The sequence below is a fragment of the Vicugna pacos genome, unplaced genomic scaffold (assembly GCF_048564905.1).
Source record: "Vicugna pacos unplaced genomic scaffold, VicPac4 scaffold_19, whole genome shotgun sequence".
Lineage (NCBI taxonomy): Eukaryota > Metazoa > Chordata > Mammalia > Artiodactyla > Camelidae > Vicugna > Vicugna pacos.
In genome coordinates, this window is record NW_027328740.1 from 72,679,408 (window position 1) to 72,695,462 (window position 16,055).

Consider the following 16,055-nt stretch of genomic DNA (forward strand, 5'->3'; position numbering starts at 1 on the left):
AACATTAATAATTCTAAGTTTTTAATAGCATATCTAGAAACATTTATTAGAAAGGAAAAACACAAACGTAGCTTTTCAAACCAGTTTTATTTTTTTAACTAAGTTCTTAGGCTAACCATTAGATATATTTTTCTACATTTAAACTTGATTTTAATAGAAACCATAAAACAACTGTTTATAATGAGATCTCTTTAAACTTTCACCAATTAAAAAGTTTTCCAAATTAAAAAATCCATCATATGGCCGTCAATTTATATACAAATATAATATATATATAGTGATTTTAAACCAATAAGATGAAGAGGCCCTTCCACATGAGAGTCGGGGTGTTGCCTAAATAAAATTCAAAGGTTTACTCTCCAAAAGCTAAAAGCCTTTGTGGTCCAGGCTGATGCAACAAAGTTTAAGATGGCAAAATATCTGAAAATTGGTACTATCAAAGAATTGCTTAGAATCCCAATTTATTTGCGTGGCCACCATATGTACACAATACTTGAAACTTTTGTATGGTGGAGTCCAAGGTTTCCTTTAAAAAATAAACTAAACATACATATACATATATACACACACTTAAAACACCCAGAGAAAGATAAAACATTTACATTTCAAGGACACAGGAAGAGAAATCCAAGTTACCCCTAAAGGGGATTTTGTTTTTATAAGTTCAGAATGCCAAAATTGTTTTTATCAGGCCTGGTTAGTTATTTTCAGAGTGAGTTTTTTTTTCTTATTCCCAATTAATGTTGTAAATTTTGTATGTACATAAACCTGGCTGGGGTAATAGTTGGAGACTGGCAATCTGTCATTTCTTTTTCTTTTCTGTTCTGTTCTTTATTTTTTTTTTGAAAGTTCTATTCCCCATTGTAAGGTCGGGTTCTCAGAATAAATTTGCTAGTAAGATTTCCCACAGGGACAACTCTGTGTCATGAAGTCTTTGTGTCTACCACTCCTGGAAGATTCTCTGTCACCCGAGAAAGCTGTTACCAGCCAGGAGGATGGTCCGAATTTTGGAGTTGAAAGTTTCCTCATAACAGTTTTACTTTTATCCTGAAAAATTCATTGTAGGTAACCAAATTGAGGAAAATATTAGACCAGACTCTTACCTAACCACTCAGTCCTGAACCCAGTGTCTTTCAACTTGGACTCACTCAGGATGTCTCCACTGGGTGAGTATTTTCCTCATATGTTTCCACCAGCCCCACTTTGGACATATCCTCAAGGTGGATATTTCCTGTTATCTTTCAACCAGGCCCCACCCAATATGTCTCCACTGGGTGGGTAATTCACCTCAGGTTCTTTCAACTGGAGGGCCACGTACCTGGATACACCGCCAGATAAACTTAGGATCATCAACCAATATGTGAGATCCGAGAACCAAGAGAGACTCACCCAAATTCATCTGGACTCCCCGAGGAGGTGGATGGGCACAAAGGGCCACTGCTGGTACCAAGGCTCCGGTTACTTGGAGAGTTCAGGTGGAGAGAAATCTGCTGTGGTGCTTCATGGTGTCCAAAACTGTTGACTGAAATACATGTGCAGCCTAAAAGTTAAGAGTTATGTTTCATTTGGCGGGAGGACTCGAGCCGGGATGACAGCCTGTCAGAACTCTCTGAGGGACTGCTCCCAAGAGGTTGAGGCAGAGCTAGGATATATAGGAGCTTTACAACAAAGACCAGGTTGTTGGAACAATAAAAGATTGCTTGTTATCTAAAGAAAGCCAGGTATCTCAAGTTCAAGAATTTAGTACTTTTGTATGTGTGAGAGGAAGCAAATATTTGGACTCACTGAATTCATTTTTTAGACAAGCACCTAGCTATCTCGGGCCAGTAGCCTGTCCTTTCTTATTCTGAGTCTGCTCAGACGACACCATTGTGAGTTGCTGTAGCAGCTGGGCTGCAGGCCTGTCCTAGCTGGGGGGTGGCGGCAGCCTTTAATGTCTTGGTTTCAGTATTCTTTGTTTACTGTCATGGTTGCAGTATTCTCATTCACATTGTAGTATTTTCGTTCACAGACTGATTATGGATAATCTGCAACCTTGGAAAGCACCCGAGATGGAATTACTGCAGGTACCTTCTGCTTTAATAAGCCGTGTGCAAACATAAACAGGGAGGAAGCATACACTTGGATTTGGAGGTGTAGGAAAGGGATCCTGCACATTGCAGGAGAACGCAATGCAGAATTCCTTAAGTCCACCTTTCTTTACTGTAGTGGTTTCTGAGAACAGTTTATGGTAATTAACCAACATTGACAAACTGCACAAATTGCATTTAAGAGCTGGCCGGCTGAAACTTGTGTATTGGAGAGGTGGAATTCAAAGGCAAGTGGTCAGGTGGATTGGAGAGAGATGGAGCCAAGGCCTGGGCCCAGATTCCGGTTTAAATTGCCATTTCTTCACCATAGGGCCTTGGAATAGAATTCAAAATCTCTTAACCTGTTGGTGAATCTGTGAAATGGGCATAACATTCGTTTCACCCTGGGATTGTTGTAAGATCTAAAGAGTATTATAGCACACATGAAGCACTTAACCCACTGGCACTTAGCAGTGTTCACTGTGTGGGGCCGCCCTGCTTAGCATGTGTCAGAGCCGTAAAGGCAGCATTTGTCTGTTGAGGATGCACTTGTAGCCCCTTGGCTAGGTTATGAATTTGGTGATTTCCTATAATCCTTGTAATTCTATGTGCCATGGACAGTTATTTTCATGGACAGATGAGGAATCTCATGGTAAAAAGACTGTATAATTTGCCCAAAATCAGACCATAATTTTGGGTGCAGAGGCCTCGGTTCAGCATGAGCCCCTGGGCCTTCTGCCCTCTCTGTTCAGCACCAGAGCCAGATATGGAGTCGGCTGTTTCCCTGCCCAGAATATCCGGCAGGCCGCAAGACACATCTGGCCCTGTGCTGCTTGAGCAAAAACTCCGAAGGAGAGACAGTTACAAAAGGAATAAACATAAAAACAGACGACAGCAAATTGTGATCAGCTCTGAGAAGGAAAGGAACACGTCTCGCCGTGCAGAGCTGGGAGCTTTCCCGTCTGGGCTGCTCTGGGGGTGTTCATCTCAGCTAAACAATTTCTGCTGCTGCACCAAGGCAGGAAGGCAGGGCGCGTGTGGCCAGGTAGACAGGGCCTCGTTGATCGTACTCATTCCCCATTAAGCGGCAGCTTTCACGGGCACTTACCTAGTAAAGAGATGTTGGCCATAATCATCACGCAGTTTGCTTGGTAGTTTTCTTGGCCCCAGCATTGAGATGAGGTCATTGAAGCTGGGGAGTTTGCTGCATGCCCGTGATTACCTTGCAAATACCCCGACTGTTCTTTCAATCTAGACTGGTGTGGCTGTCATGTCCCAGCCCTGTGAATGGCATCGTGTAGCTTCTCCCAAGTGGCCCAAATGACTGACATTGATATGCTTAATTCGTTGGAAATAGTATGTGACAATAATAGAAAAAGGTAGTAAGAAATTGTTTGGAAAACTGGAAAAAACCTTTTCTTCCCCAGCTGGGGGAGCGTAACCCGTATCACTCACTCTACTCACTGCCTGTCACCTCCTCCCTGCCGACTCCGTGTTCATAAGCCACACTGAGCCTTGGGAGAACATTTTGCCTCATGACACTTTTGACTAGGACCTGCAACTTCTTTGTCCCTAGTTAATTCTCTCTTCAAAGCCATTCAACTTTTTGCAGGCTCCTCCACTCAGATGTGAGAATAGCCTCTTTAAACTTCTTGATGCAGCTCCTTAATGAAGATCTTGTGATGGAAACCTAGCCAAAACTGGGATGTATGCATATAGTGACTGCAACCTCAGCACTTTGTTAGTTCAGAATCAGAGGGGTGAGTGACTCAGGAAATGCTTTTTTAAGGTAACAAGGGGAAAGTGAAAGGACGCAGGCTGTGTGAGAAAGAAACATCTCAATCACAGCCAGTAAGGCACCTGTGTTCAGGATGGGGTGTGGCGAGTGCAGAGTTCTCACAAAAAATAGTGGTGTGATGGGAGCGAGGACAGTTGGGTACTTTATTGGGGAGGAAAAAAAGTGGGCTGAACATTTCCTTGTTGAACAAGAGGATTGTGACATGATGTGCTTGTATTTTGTAGAGAAGGGTTTTGTGGGGACAAGCCTAGGAGTACGCTGTATGTCTGGGGAGTCAGCACAACAGAGAAACACAGAGAACCGGGCAGACCCCAAGACCCATGCTGGGGGAGAGACTGCCCACCAATTGGAGCCCTGGAGGCTGCTTCTGTCCCTTAGCTGTGGCCTCAGACCTCCCTTCACAGCCCAGTCCTGTTGATACAAGAATAAAAAACGTTGGGCATGAGAAGGGCTGTGTCCCAGGCTTTCATTGAGCCCCTGGGATGTGCCCCACCAGATTTTGTTCCTTAACTTCACGCAGTAAAGAATTCAAGAGCAAGCCAGTGTTGAGTAAAGGTAGATTTATTCAGAGAGATACATTGAAATGCAAGAGAAACGTCACGAGGTGTGGGGGTTTGATGCTCATATTAGAAGTAGGTACACACTCCACAGATTGAGGGCCTTCCCCAAAGAGGGAGAGAGAGTGGTGACCGCGAGGTGGCACTGTGTTGCTTGTTTTCTTGGGCTTGGTGGTTTCATATGCTAATAAGTAGAAGGACCAGCCTTAGGGTAAGGCGCTGGGATTCCCAGGGAGTTGGCCATTTCCCACCCTTTGACCTTTTGTGGCTATCATTGGGACTGCCATGTTGCCTGGGGCATGTTATTGACCAAGTTACTAATACAATGGATGTTTACTGAAGCTCAAGATCTGCTAGAAGTTAAATCTCTTCATCCTGAGCCTCAAGGCCTATTGGGGGTTGAATCCTTTAACATTTTGATGTTAATTGCTGTGGCCTTCCTTGAATGGCTGTGCTCTTCCCCCTTCCATCCTGTCTCACTGTGATGACACAGAGACAGCAAAGGTCTGGCCCTACCTGTGCTCTTGCATTTAACTGCGGGAGGTGTGAGGTGGGCTTATGATGACCCTGAATGGTGAGAAAAATGTTTCAGATTTTCCTACGTGAGACATGGGGACCTGACAGCAACCTCCGCAGATTTATCTCACGGGCATTATCGCTTGTGTTGTTATAGAAACAACAGGCAAGCCAAGAAACAAGTATAACTCACAGGGTTGTAGTACTGAGATTTATTATGCTGACACGCTCAGAGGGGCTTCTTTTCCAAAGCTCTGAGCACCTCCAAGACGTGCACATGAGGTTTTATAGGGTTAATTACAAGTATGGGGCTATTAGCCAATAAGGCTCAAACAACAAAAAGCAAGGAATCAGTACACTGAAGCTTATCAATTTGGAACAGATCCCGTTACTGACAATTGTTGTCCTTGGATTTACGTGTTAGCTTATTAGCCCATTAAACTGACACTAAACTTCAGGTTTACCAAGTAGCTCAGCAAAACTTAGATCAGTAAACCGACATTATCACACTTAGATTTGTGACTTAGCTTGTTAGCCCAGCTGGGGTTTTCCTTCACAGTGTCACTTATCTTTTTTATTTTTCTTTTTATCTGTTTTTAAGTATTTAACCCAAATTTAATATCAGGGTTTTTTGGGAAAGAAATTTCTCTTTTTCTTTTCTTTGGGGTTCTTTTGGTGGGAAGGTAATTAGATGTATTTATCTGTTAGTGGAGGCCCTGGGGCTTGAACCCAGGACCCCGTGCACGCTAAGCACATGCTCTACCACCCGCCCCTTCATCATATTCTTTTTGCTTTAGCTGCCAAGAATCTTACAGCTGAATTTGTAGTCGGCCTTTAACACTTGCCCTGACTTCATGGAATCCATTTTTATGAGTTTATCTCCCCCTGGTTTCATTTAAGTATTGAATCTCCATTTTCTCTTCACTCTCCGTTTTGCCTTTTTGTTGTTATGGTTGTTAAGCTGTGTTTAAAAAAATTGTTTAAATTCTCTTTTAGCAAGAGGCTGAATGTAAATATGCAAACAAACAGCACAATTAAATGCTTTTATATATTCTAAGCTGTTTAGTATTTACTTAAAAACTGATTTGAATATTAAAGTGATAACATTTTAAAAATATTTTTTAATTTTTTATAGAGATATAGCTGATTTAAAATATGATATTAGTTTCAGGTGTACAATAGATGCTCCATTTATAGTTACTGTAAAACATTGTCTGTATTCCCTGTGTTGTAAGATACATCCCTCTAGCGTGTTTACATTACATGTTGCAGTTTGTATAAGAAAGTTGGGTAACGCAGAGTCTGGAACGTGGCTGTGTATGACTCAGGTTCACGCTCACCCTGCATGGCAGAGCTCAGGCCTTCACTCCTTTCTGCAGGGGAGCGAGTGGAGGCAGCTCTCATCAGCGCTGGCACCACCCTCTGAGTGGCAGTGACAGCAGTGACTGTGTGTGGACGTGCAAATTGTTTTTCCAAGAGCTTTATATGCGTTTCTGCATTTAATAATCAAAGCCCTCCTGTGAGGAAGCGTTTTAAGTTTTTAATGCATAATACATTTTATTTTGATATTGATAGATTTCAAACCTCTGGAAAATTTACAGGAGTAGTACAATAAACGCTTAGATACAGTTCAGCTTAAAGGGCACTATTTGGCTTTCTGTGTCTGGCTTATTTTAGCATAAAATTTCAAGGTTCTTCCATATTGTAGCCTGAATCAGTACTTTATTCTTTTTGTTTGATAATATCCTTTTCCATTTTTTTTGGTTTTAGTCTATTTAAAAATATTTTCATTGAAGTCTAGTCAGTTTATAATGTTGTGTCAGTTTCTTGTCTACAGCACAAGACTTCAGTTAAAAAGGAACATACCGGCATTCATTTTCATACTGTTTTTAAACATAAGTTACTATAAGATATTAAATATATTCTCCTGTGCTATACAGTATAAACTTGCTGTTTATTCTTTACATACTCAGTAACTGCAAATCTTGAACTCCCAATTTATTCCTTCCCACACCCTCCCCCCTCTGGTAACCACAGTTTGGTTCCTGTGACTCTGTCTGTTTCTGTTCTGTAGAGAAATTTATCTTTTTGTTTCTTTCTTTTTTTTTTTTTTTTGATTCCACATGTCAGCAATCTCATGTGGTATTTTCCTTTCTCTTTCTGGCTTACTTCACTTAGAATGACATTCTCCAGGTCCATTGATGTTGCTGCAAATGGCATTATTTTATTATTATTTTATGGCTGAATAGTAGTCTATTGGACAAATATGCTACAACCTCTTTATCCAGCCATCTGTCAGTGGACATTTCGGTTGTTTCCATGTCTTGCTATTGTAAATAGTGCTGCTGTGAACATTGGGGTGTAGGTGTCTTTTTTAATTAGGGTTCCTTCTGGATATATGCCCAGGAGTGGGATTGCTGGGTCATCTGGGAGGTCAAGGTTTTGTCTTTGATGAACCTCTATAATTTTTCCACAATGGCTCCACCAAACTGCATTCCCACCACAGTGTAGGAGGGTTCCCAATTCTCCGCAGCCTCTCCAGTATTTATTGTCTGTGAACTTCTGAATGATGGCTATTCTGACTGGTGAGAGGTGATATTTGATTGCAGTTTTGATTTGCATTTCTCTGATAATGATATTGAACATTTTTTCATGTGCCTACTGGCCATTTGTGCGTCTTCATTGGAGAAATGTTTCTTTAGGACTTCTGCCAATTTTTGAATTGAATTGTTTGTTTTTCTTTCTTATTAAGTGTAAAAGCTGTTTACATATTCTGGGAATTAAGCCCCTAGCAGTTTCATTTATTGCAAATATTTTCTCCCATTCCATAGGTTGGTTGTCTTTTTGTTTTGCTTACTGTTTCCATAGCTGTGCAAATGTTTGTAAGTTTAATTAGAGCCCTCTTGTATATTTTTGGTTGTTTTTCTATTGCTTGAGTAGACTGCTCTAGGAAAACATTGCTGAGATGTATGTCACATGTTTTGCCTATGGTTGCTTCTAAGAGGTTTATAGTGTATTGTCTACATGTTTAATTCTTTAACACATTTTGAATTCATTTTTGTGTATGCTGTGAGGGAGTAGTCTAACTTCATTGATTTACATGCAGCTGTGCAGTTTTCCCTGCACCATTTGCTGAAGAGGCTGTCTTTACTCCATTGTATGTTCTCACCTCCTTTGTCAAAGTTTCAATGACCAAAAGTTTGTGGGCCTATTCTTGGTAAATGTGTTTATCCGTTCATTGATGGATGGATATTGTTAGTAACTTTTGGCTACTCTGAATGATACTGCTATGAATATTGATGTGAAATTTTTATGAGAATATGTTTTCATTCTGTTGGCTGTACAGTTGGCCCTCCATATCTGTAGTTTCCACTACATGGATCCAGATGGCTGATTGTAAAGGGACTCGAACATCCTTGGATTATGGTATCCAGGGTGTGGGGTTCCTGAAACCAACCACCCAAGGGTATTGAGGGATGACTCTACATATAGGAGTGGAATTGCTGAGCCATATAACTCTAAGCTTTTGAGGAAATACCAGGCTTCTCCAAAGAAGTTGCACAATTGTCCCTTTCCCCTGGCCGCATATGAGGTTTCTCTGCCTCCTGAATGACATTTGTTATTGTCCATGATTTGGTAATAACCATCCTAGTGGATGTAAAATGAGATCTCATTTTGATTTTGATTTGTCTAGTGATGTTGAGCATCTTTTCATATGCTTATTGGCCATTTGTATATGTATCTAAATTTGTGGTAAATTTAAAAATTGGGTCTGTTTTATTGTATTGTTCAGTTGTAAGAATTCGTTATATATCCTGGATGCTACTCTCTTATTAGATAAATGTTTTGCAAAATTGTTCTTCTATTCTGCACATTGTCTTTCACTTTATTTTTTTTAAACATTAAAACAATTTCTTTACAGGGGAGGTAGTTAGATGTAATGATTTATTTTATTTTTCTTGCTAAGCACGCACTCTCTGACTTGAGATACCCATTTCCCCTGTCATTTCACTTTCTTGATGATGTCTTTTGTAAGAAAAGGGTTTTAATTTTGATGAAGTCCAGTTTATCTGCTTTTTTCTTCTATCACTTGTGCTCTTGGTATTGTATCCAGGAAACCAAAGCCTATCCTAGGACCACAAAGATTTATACTGTGTCTTCTTTTAGAAAGTTTATAGGTTTAATTTTTACATTTCTGTCTGTGATCTACTTTGTTTTAATTTTTATTTGTTATATAAAACATGGGTGTTCAGATTCCAGATTGATTTTTTTGCCTGTAGATACCCAGCTGTCCCTGCACAATTTGTTGAATAGACTATTCTTTCAATGGGGTGTTTTTGGCCCCGTAGTGGAAAACTGTCTGTAAATGTGAGTTTTTCCCCGTGGGTTTTTATTGTGTCTCATAGATTTATTTATCCAAACTTATGCCAGCATCATACTGACTTATTACTATAGCATTTTAGTACCTTTTAAAGTGAGTCCTCCAACTTTACTCTTCTTTTGCAAGGTTGTTTTGCCTATCCTGGGCCCCTTGCACGTCCATATTAATTTTGGAATCAGTTTTTCAATTTTTGCAAAGAAGTCAGCTGGAATTTTGATAGGGATTCCACTGAATATATAGATCACTTTGAGGATTCTTAACATTTTTAATAATACTGTCTATCATTCCATGGAAATGGGATGTCTTCCATATATGTAGATCTTTTAAAATTTATTTTGGTGATACTTCAAAAAGTTCAATGTACAAATCTTGTAATCTTTTGTTAAATGTATCCCTCATTTTATTTTTAATGCTGCTGTAATTGGACATGCTGAGTTTCTTATGGGTGGGACTATATATCAATCTTCTTATTTCTAGAATTCCTTAACAGCAATTACCCTAGTTATATATTTGCTACTTAAATCTATCCACAACTATTCCCCGCCCCGTGTTATAAGAAACCAAGACCCAAGTTAAGCTACCTGAACACCTATGTGGAAATGTGAAATGAGACCCTTGGGTGGGGCTTTGTGCAGATGATACTGGAGCTTATTCAGGATGGCTTCATCGTAATTTCTTTTAAACAACCCTTCCGGTGTATTTAGTTAGATACATTAAGAACATGCCCTTTTGATGTGCGGAGTAGCTAAGACTATGATTTTCAAATAATTTCTAGTGAGAGTGTTGTTCTTGAAACCTAATTTGCATCAATCTTTGAAGATTTATGTTTCAGGTGCTTTGACTAAAGAACCCCCACCTGTCTTTAATCAATAACGACAACTAAATGCTCAAGCAACATGTAAGAGCTTGAGCAAACTGCCCCCACCCCGTAGTGCTGGGTGGCTGCAGCTGCAACTGGAGTCAGCGCTTACCTATCCCAGTACGCTTGTGCTGATCTGCTCAAAGTGGTTCGTCCAACAGTTTGTCAGTAGTCTGTTGGACAAAGTCATTAAAAATTGATTGAAGGTTGCTGGAATGCAATATATTCTTATTAATATTAATTAAGCACATATTGAGTGCTTATTGTATGATGGAATTGTCCCTCAGCCTCACATGAATATTATTTCTCATAAAACCTCACATATTTCCTTGTTAATCTCACTTTACAGATAAGGAGACTGACAATTAGGTCTTCTCTCTTTCGGGGGAGCTCATTATCAATGATGGGAAGTTATAAGGAAAAAGATATTTATTCATCATGTGAAAACATTTTTCTGAGGGTCAGCAAAGAAGAAGATGAACACTGAAGAAGGTGATCATTGTTCAAGTGAGACAAGCCCTGGGTTGTGCGGAGTCTGCATCCCTGTCCTAGAGAAGGCACGTGTAGAGCTGCGTACTGGGTGAGGCGGCGTGGCCGCGCAGGGAACGCGGAAGCTGGGCCTTTGGGCTGTGCTCAGGCCTGGTGGGGCTTTCTCCTAAGGGCAGCGGACCATCATTGACAGATTTTATGTTGGAGAGTGGGGTGCTCTCGTAGTTCACTTTTGTCTTGTAGAATGCTTGGAAACATTTAGAAGGCTTGGCAGGAGGTGATGTGATGAGTCAGAGTAGGGTGGCTGCGAGGTGTAGCAGTGTTCAATTTTCAAGTGGTTTTCAGGCCCAGGCTTGTGGCTCAGTAGCCGTGTCAGTTTGAATGACGCACTCAAGGAAGTGAAACAATTTATCTAATCAATTGAAGCAGCGATGTACCCAATTCCCAGGACTGTTGTGGAGATCCAGTGAGATAACGTTTGCAGTGTGCAGCACGGTCCCAGCACAGAGTCAGTGCTGAGTGAGTGACAGTGAGTATATGGTAGGTCAGGTGTGGGTGGTGGGACTCGGTGTCTGAGGATATCTGGGCCCTGAAGGAGGGGTCCATTCACATCTGTGAGTGATGGGTCTGAGATGGGAGAGGCACGGAGAACTTAGCCCCCGACCAGAGGCCCTGGGCAGGACGGCTATTGGAGGAGCACCGTGAAGTCAGCTCTTTGCAGGTGGAGTTGGAGGTGCCCTTGTGACATCTAAGTGCAGTGTCACGAGCTGAAAGTGGAGGTCTGCGCCCAGGCTGTGCATTTTCGAATAATGTCAACTCCTGAGGACACCGAAGTATTGATCACTGAACGGAAGTCATACTTTACAGGACAAATGAATAGTAGTATCACCTCTGTCATCAAAGCTCACGTCTATTTATTCATCACTCAGTTTGCTAATTGGGTACTTACAGAGCTCACTTCACCGTCCTCCCGTGGGCTCAGGCTCCACAGAAAAGAGCTGGTGTGTCTTCCTCTTTTCCAGAAGAAGACACATTTAGCTTGTAGACTTCTGTACCTCACCAGACTTAGGATATTAGTTTGTTGGTTTAATTGTATTTTCTGTTGGCCATGTCCTGACAGGAGAGAAATTTTACCTCATGGTCATTTTTCAATTAGCTGTTACTGAGAATTGCTGATCTGATACATAGTGTATGTATTATATTAACCTTGTAGAGTAGTTATCATTTTTCTGTCTTTGCCCTTTAATTTTGATTGCCCCTTCAGTGTTCTATCCTTTTTGGGGCCTTATTTTTTTTTAATTAAAAAATGTCTGTTAACAGTTAAGAAAACAAAAACAAAGAAAAAATGCACATGGGAGCTAAATTTAGAAAATGTCTAGTGTGTTTTCTTTCTCGGCAATGGAGGGTTCTAGAAACTCGTGAAAACTTTCATTACACAAGTTCCTTAAATGCTGATTAAGAAATAAAACCTTCCTTCCTCATCTTTCAAGCTGCACAACTAATTGTCAAGAAAGTGAGGGAAAATTCTCAGAAGCCAAGACAAATGAGAAAGCAGGGTTTCTGGGAGATATGCGAGCCTTAGAATCCCTGGGGTGCTGGTTTGATACTGAACTGATTTTCAGTTGCCTTGACAGGAGGGCAGGATGTGAGCCCCAGGCCTCTGACACTAGGAGTTGGATGGGGGATCATATTATGGGCCAAGCCCATCCTGAGGATCTTGGTTTACTAAAGGGTGAAATAGGAAAAAAAAAATTCCTCAAGGCAAGAAATTAAGGAAAGTCAATTTTGTTGGAAGAGGGGAAAAATAACAAATCCAAAGTAAGGATATAATTTAAAGTTGTTCTGGCATTAGAGTGACCACAAACACCTGGCAGAAAAGCACAGATACTCCTTGATTGATAAGTTGTGTTTTGAATGAATCAGTGAACAGCCATTCTGAAAAAGGCCTCCAGAGTCTTGTGGATCAAGATACTGGACAGCAAACACCTCCCTTCCAAGGTCTCATTCAAATAACCAGAAAGGTTTTAAAGGAAAGAAGCCATAATCATAGATCTATTTATTAACAGTTCTATATGCTACGAATTCAGAGGTGACTATGTAGTTGTCTCCTCTATTATGGACCTTACTTTCTCTTTGGGGAGACAAAATGACATAGTTGGTAATCTTGGTGGAGGGCGGTGTTAGTCTGTTGCACTTAGCCAGGAGAGGAGATTAAGAAAACAGTGAAGGGTGGGTGAAATTTTTAGCTGAGGACAGTCTTGTTCACTTGGCTTTTAATTGCAGGCTCAATGAACTGTCACTGGAGGGAATAGATCTTACGGAGGATGGACATAGCTCAGGCCTCATTGGAATGGACAAATGAACCTGGAGAAAGACAGTCAAATCTGTGCAGACATTAAAGTTCACTTGAACGTGCTGCATCCCTGAGCCAAAGATAGGACAAATATGCAGCAATTCTTGAGGACAGAAGAGTGGTTTTTAAGGTTCTCCAAGAATGAATCCCATGGAACCGAGATGGCCAGTTGTCAAACTGAGACTTTGTTCTTTGGACGGTGTACCCAGCAAGGGTATTGGCCTTTTATATGTTTCCATTTGTCTTTAATACATGTCTGTTGATGAGGACGTGGGCACAAATGTTTGACACCTTGTCGAGGCGATTTTGGATACCTGCCTAGAAGCACGGGCACAGTTGCGGCTGCTTCATACATCTTGCAAACCATCCCTTTCCCCGGCTCCGTGATCACGGCAGAGTGGTTCCTTGTTGACCTGTCCGTTTCCTCTGTGACATCATAACCCATGAAAAGACCGGAGCATATTAACTTGGCTTTGTTAAAGTCAAAGAAACAGATCAAATGTGGAGTCAGATTTGTTCTTTCCTATTTCAGTAGTACCATGGAGATGGCAGTTTGGGCAGCTTTTTGTAGTGTCCTTGAGGCTTTCTCTCTCAGCTTCTTTGCGCCTCAATTGAAAACCCTTCATTGCTGTCTGGCCTGCTGGTAATGCACACTGCCTGTTTTGCCCTGAAGATGTGTTCTGTTTATAAACTCATCTCTACTCCTTGGAAAACAACACAAGAAAAACTCAGTTGGTTTTCCACCAGTCATGGGCAGGGGTGAGGTATACCATGTTATTATTTCATAAAATAATAGTAATAATAGTAATAGTAATAGTACTAGAAATAATAATAGTATAATAATAATAATAATAATAATAATAATAATTATTATTATATTATTATTATATTATTAATATAATTATTATTATTATTATTATTATAATAAAAGAAGTCTTAAAACAGGACTGAGCACATTGGAGAGAGTCAATAAATGCTTTCTGGCTTAAATCAAAAGTGATGACTTAGTGATTCCATGGCTGCTGTATTTGCTAAGCTAGTTACTCCTTTGCTCCATTACACATTATTTTAACTGAAAAAGAAATGCAAGCAAAAGGTTAAAAAAAAAAACTCAAACAGAGCACAAAAATACACAAGTGAAAGATGTTTTCCCTCATCCTCTGTTCTTTCAGCCCTGTCTGGAGATGCCACTGTTTACTATCTTTTGGGTGCTTTTCCAGATATGCTTTTCACATTCCCACCTATGTATGTAAATTCCTTTAAAATTTTAGTTATTTTTAACTTAAAGAGATTTAAATCCTCAAGTGGCTTCTGCCCGGGTAATAGAACAGAACAAATCTGACTCCATATTAGATCTGTTCCTTTGAATTTAACCCTATGCTCTGTCTCCTAGGCTTCATCTTGCTTGTAAAAAATTGTTGCCTAGAGCCTGAAATACACAGGAGAGCTTATTCTGAAGCTCTGACCTTTAAGGATATTTAACATTTTTTCATTCATTAAAAGATAGCAAATTGCAGAATAGAAAATAACGTTTGTTTTGTTGGAGATTTACAGGGATCTGACCCACGCAGATAGCTGTAAGAACAAAGGATTCTAACAAGAAGGAATTCCTACACTAAGAAATTTGCAACAACCAAGCGCGTAGGAAAGGAGCCTGAATTGTGACTTGGGGAGATGGTTTTCCAGAACATTAGTTTGCCAACTAGGTCTACAGAAACTTGCTATTCCAAGCCCCAACATCTGGTTTCCAAACTTATTGGCCTGTCCTGCACTGAGGAGAATGAATTTGGACTTGGTAACACTCCTATCTACCTAGAAATCTGGGCACTGGAGCTGAGTGTTATGGAAACAGGCCAGCCAAGAAACAAGCACCAATCGGAGTGCTGGAGTACTCAGAATTATTATGCCGGCGGGCTCAGAGGGGCTTCTGCTCCGAATTTCTGAGCACCTCCAAGACGTGCACATGAGGTTTTAAAGACTTCAATACAAGTAAGGGGATATTAGCCAATAAGACTCAAAGAACAAAATGCAAGGAATCAGTACACTGGAGCTTATCAATTTGTAATAGTTCACATTACTGACACTTGTTGAGCTTGGAATTACGAGTTAGGTTGTTAGCCCAATAAACTGACACTAAACTTCAGATTTACGAGATAGCCCAGCAGAACTTAGATCAGTAAACCGACACTTATCACACTTAGATTTGTGACTTAGCTTGTTAGCCCAGCTGGACTTTTCCTTCACATGAGGACAGCTCTCCCACCCCCAGGAAACCACTGTGAGCCCTTGATGTTTCCACTAGGTTGGGGTATGGTTTACCCAGGAGGGATGGGGACTATGCACCAACACTCAGGCAGTCTGCTCTGTCTGGGGCTCTGATCTTGTACCACACCTCTCCCCGCCAGCCCAACACCTGGGACAGTGGAGCTAAGGCAGTGATCCTTCCTGCCTGTTTCCCAGCGTGTAAAAGGGGAATATGTACTCTTCCCAAGGAAGTTCTGAGCGACAACACCTGCGGGTGCTTGGTTCTCAGAGCAACAGAAAACCCAGCTCCGCATGGGGGCAACGGGTGTGATCCCCGTAGTGTTTCTGCAGAAGCATCTGATGGAGGGCTGGATCAGGGAGGTAAAACATGAGCTGCGGGACTTGAACGGTTACAGAAGGGTACAGAGGTAGGTCTGCCATCTCAGGGTGCCCTAGAGGTAAAGCTTTTTCTCTCCAACTCCGCTACGACACTCCCCTATCCAGACCCATCCCTTCTCTGCTCTTCCTGTCCATCTGTATCCCTCCACTTTTCCCCTCTTCTCCACCCGCTCCCATCTTCTCCCTCCCTCGCTGTCCCACCTTCTCTCGCAGAATCCAGAGAGGATCCATGTCCCTCCTGCGCATGCGCTGTCGGTGCCTGGTGGTCCCCTGGTTCGAAGCTCCATGTCCGAGCCGGGGATTGGCCCCAAATGCTTCTCAACTCTGTCGCCCGTTAGGCCTTTGGTTCCTGCCTGGGGCCGGGGCTTCTGGCTGTGGAAGTGCAAGGTG

At 41.3% G+C, this 16,055-nt stretch overlaps 1 protein-coding gene across 1 annotated transcript in view; it reads left to right on the forward strand.

Moving 5' to 3' along the window:
- LOC140693510 (uncharacterized) overlaps positions 1 to 13,024 on the forward strand; it is a 58,932-nt gene extending 45,908 nt beyond the window's left edge. The window contains exon 14 of the mRNA XM_072957330.1: positions 12,953 to 13,024. The gene's annotated coding sequence lies outside the window, so the exon portion shown is untranslated. The remainder of the gene's footprint in view (positions 1 to 12,952) is intronic.
- The last annotated feature ends 3,031 nt before the right edge of the window (positions 13,025 to 16,055 follow it).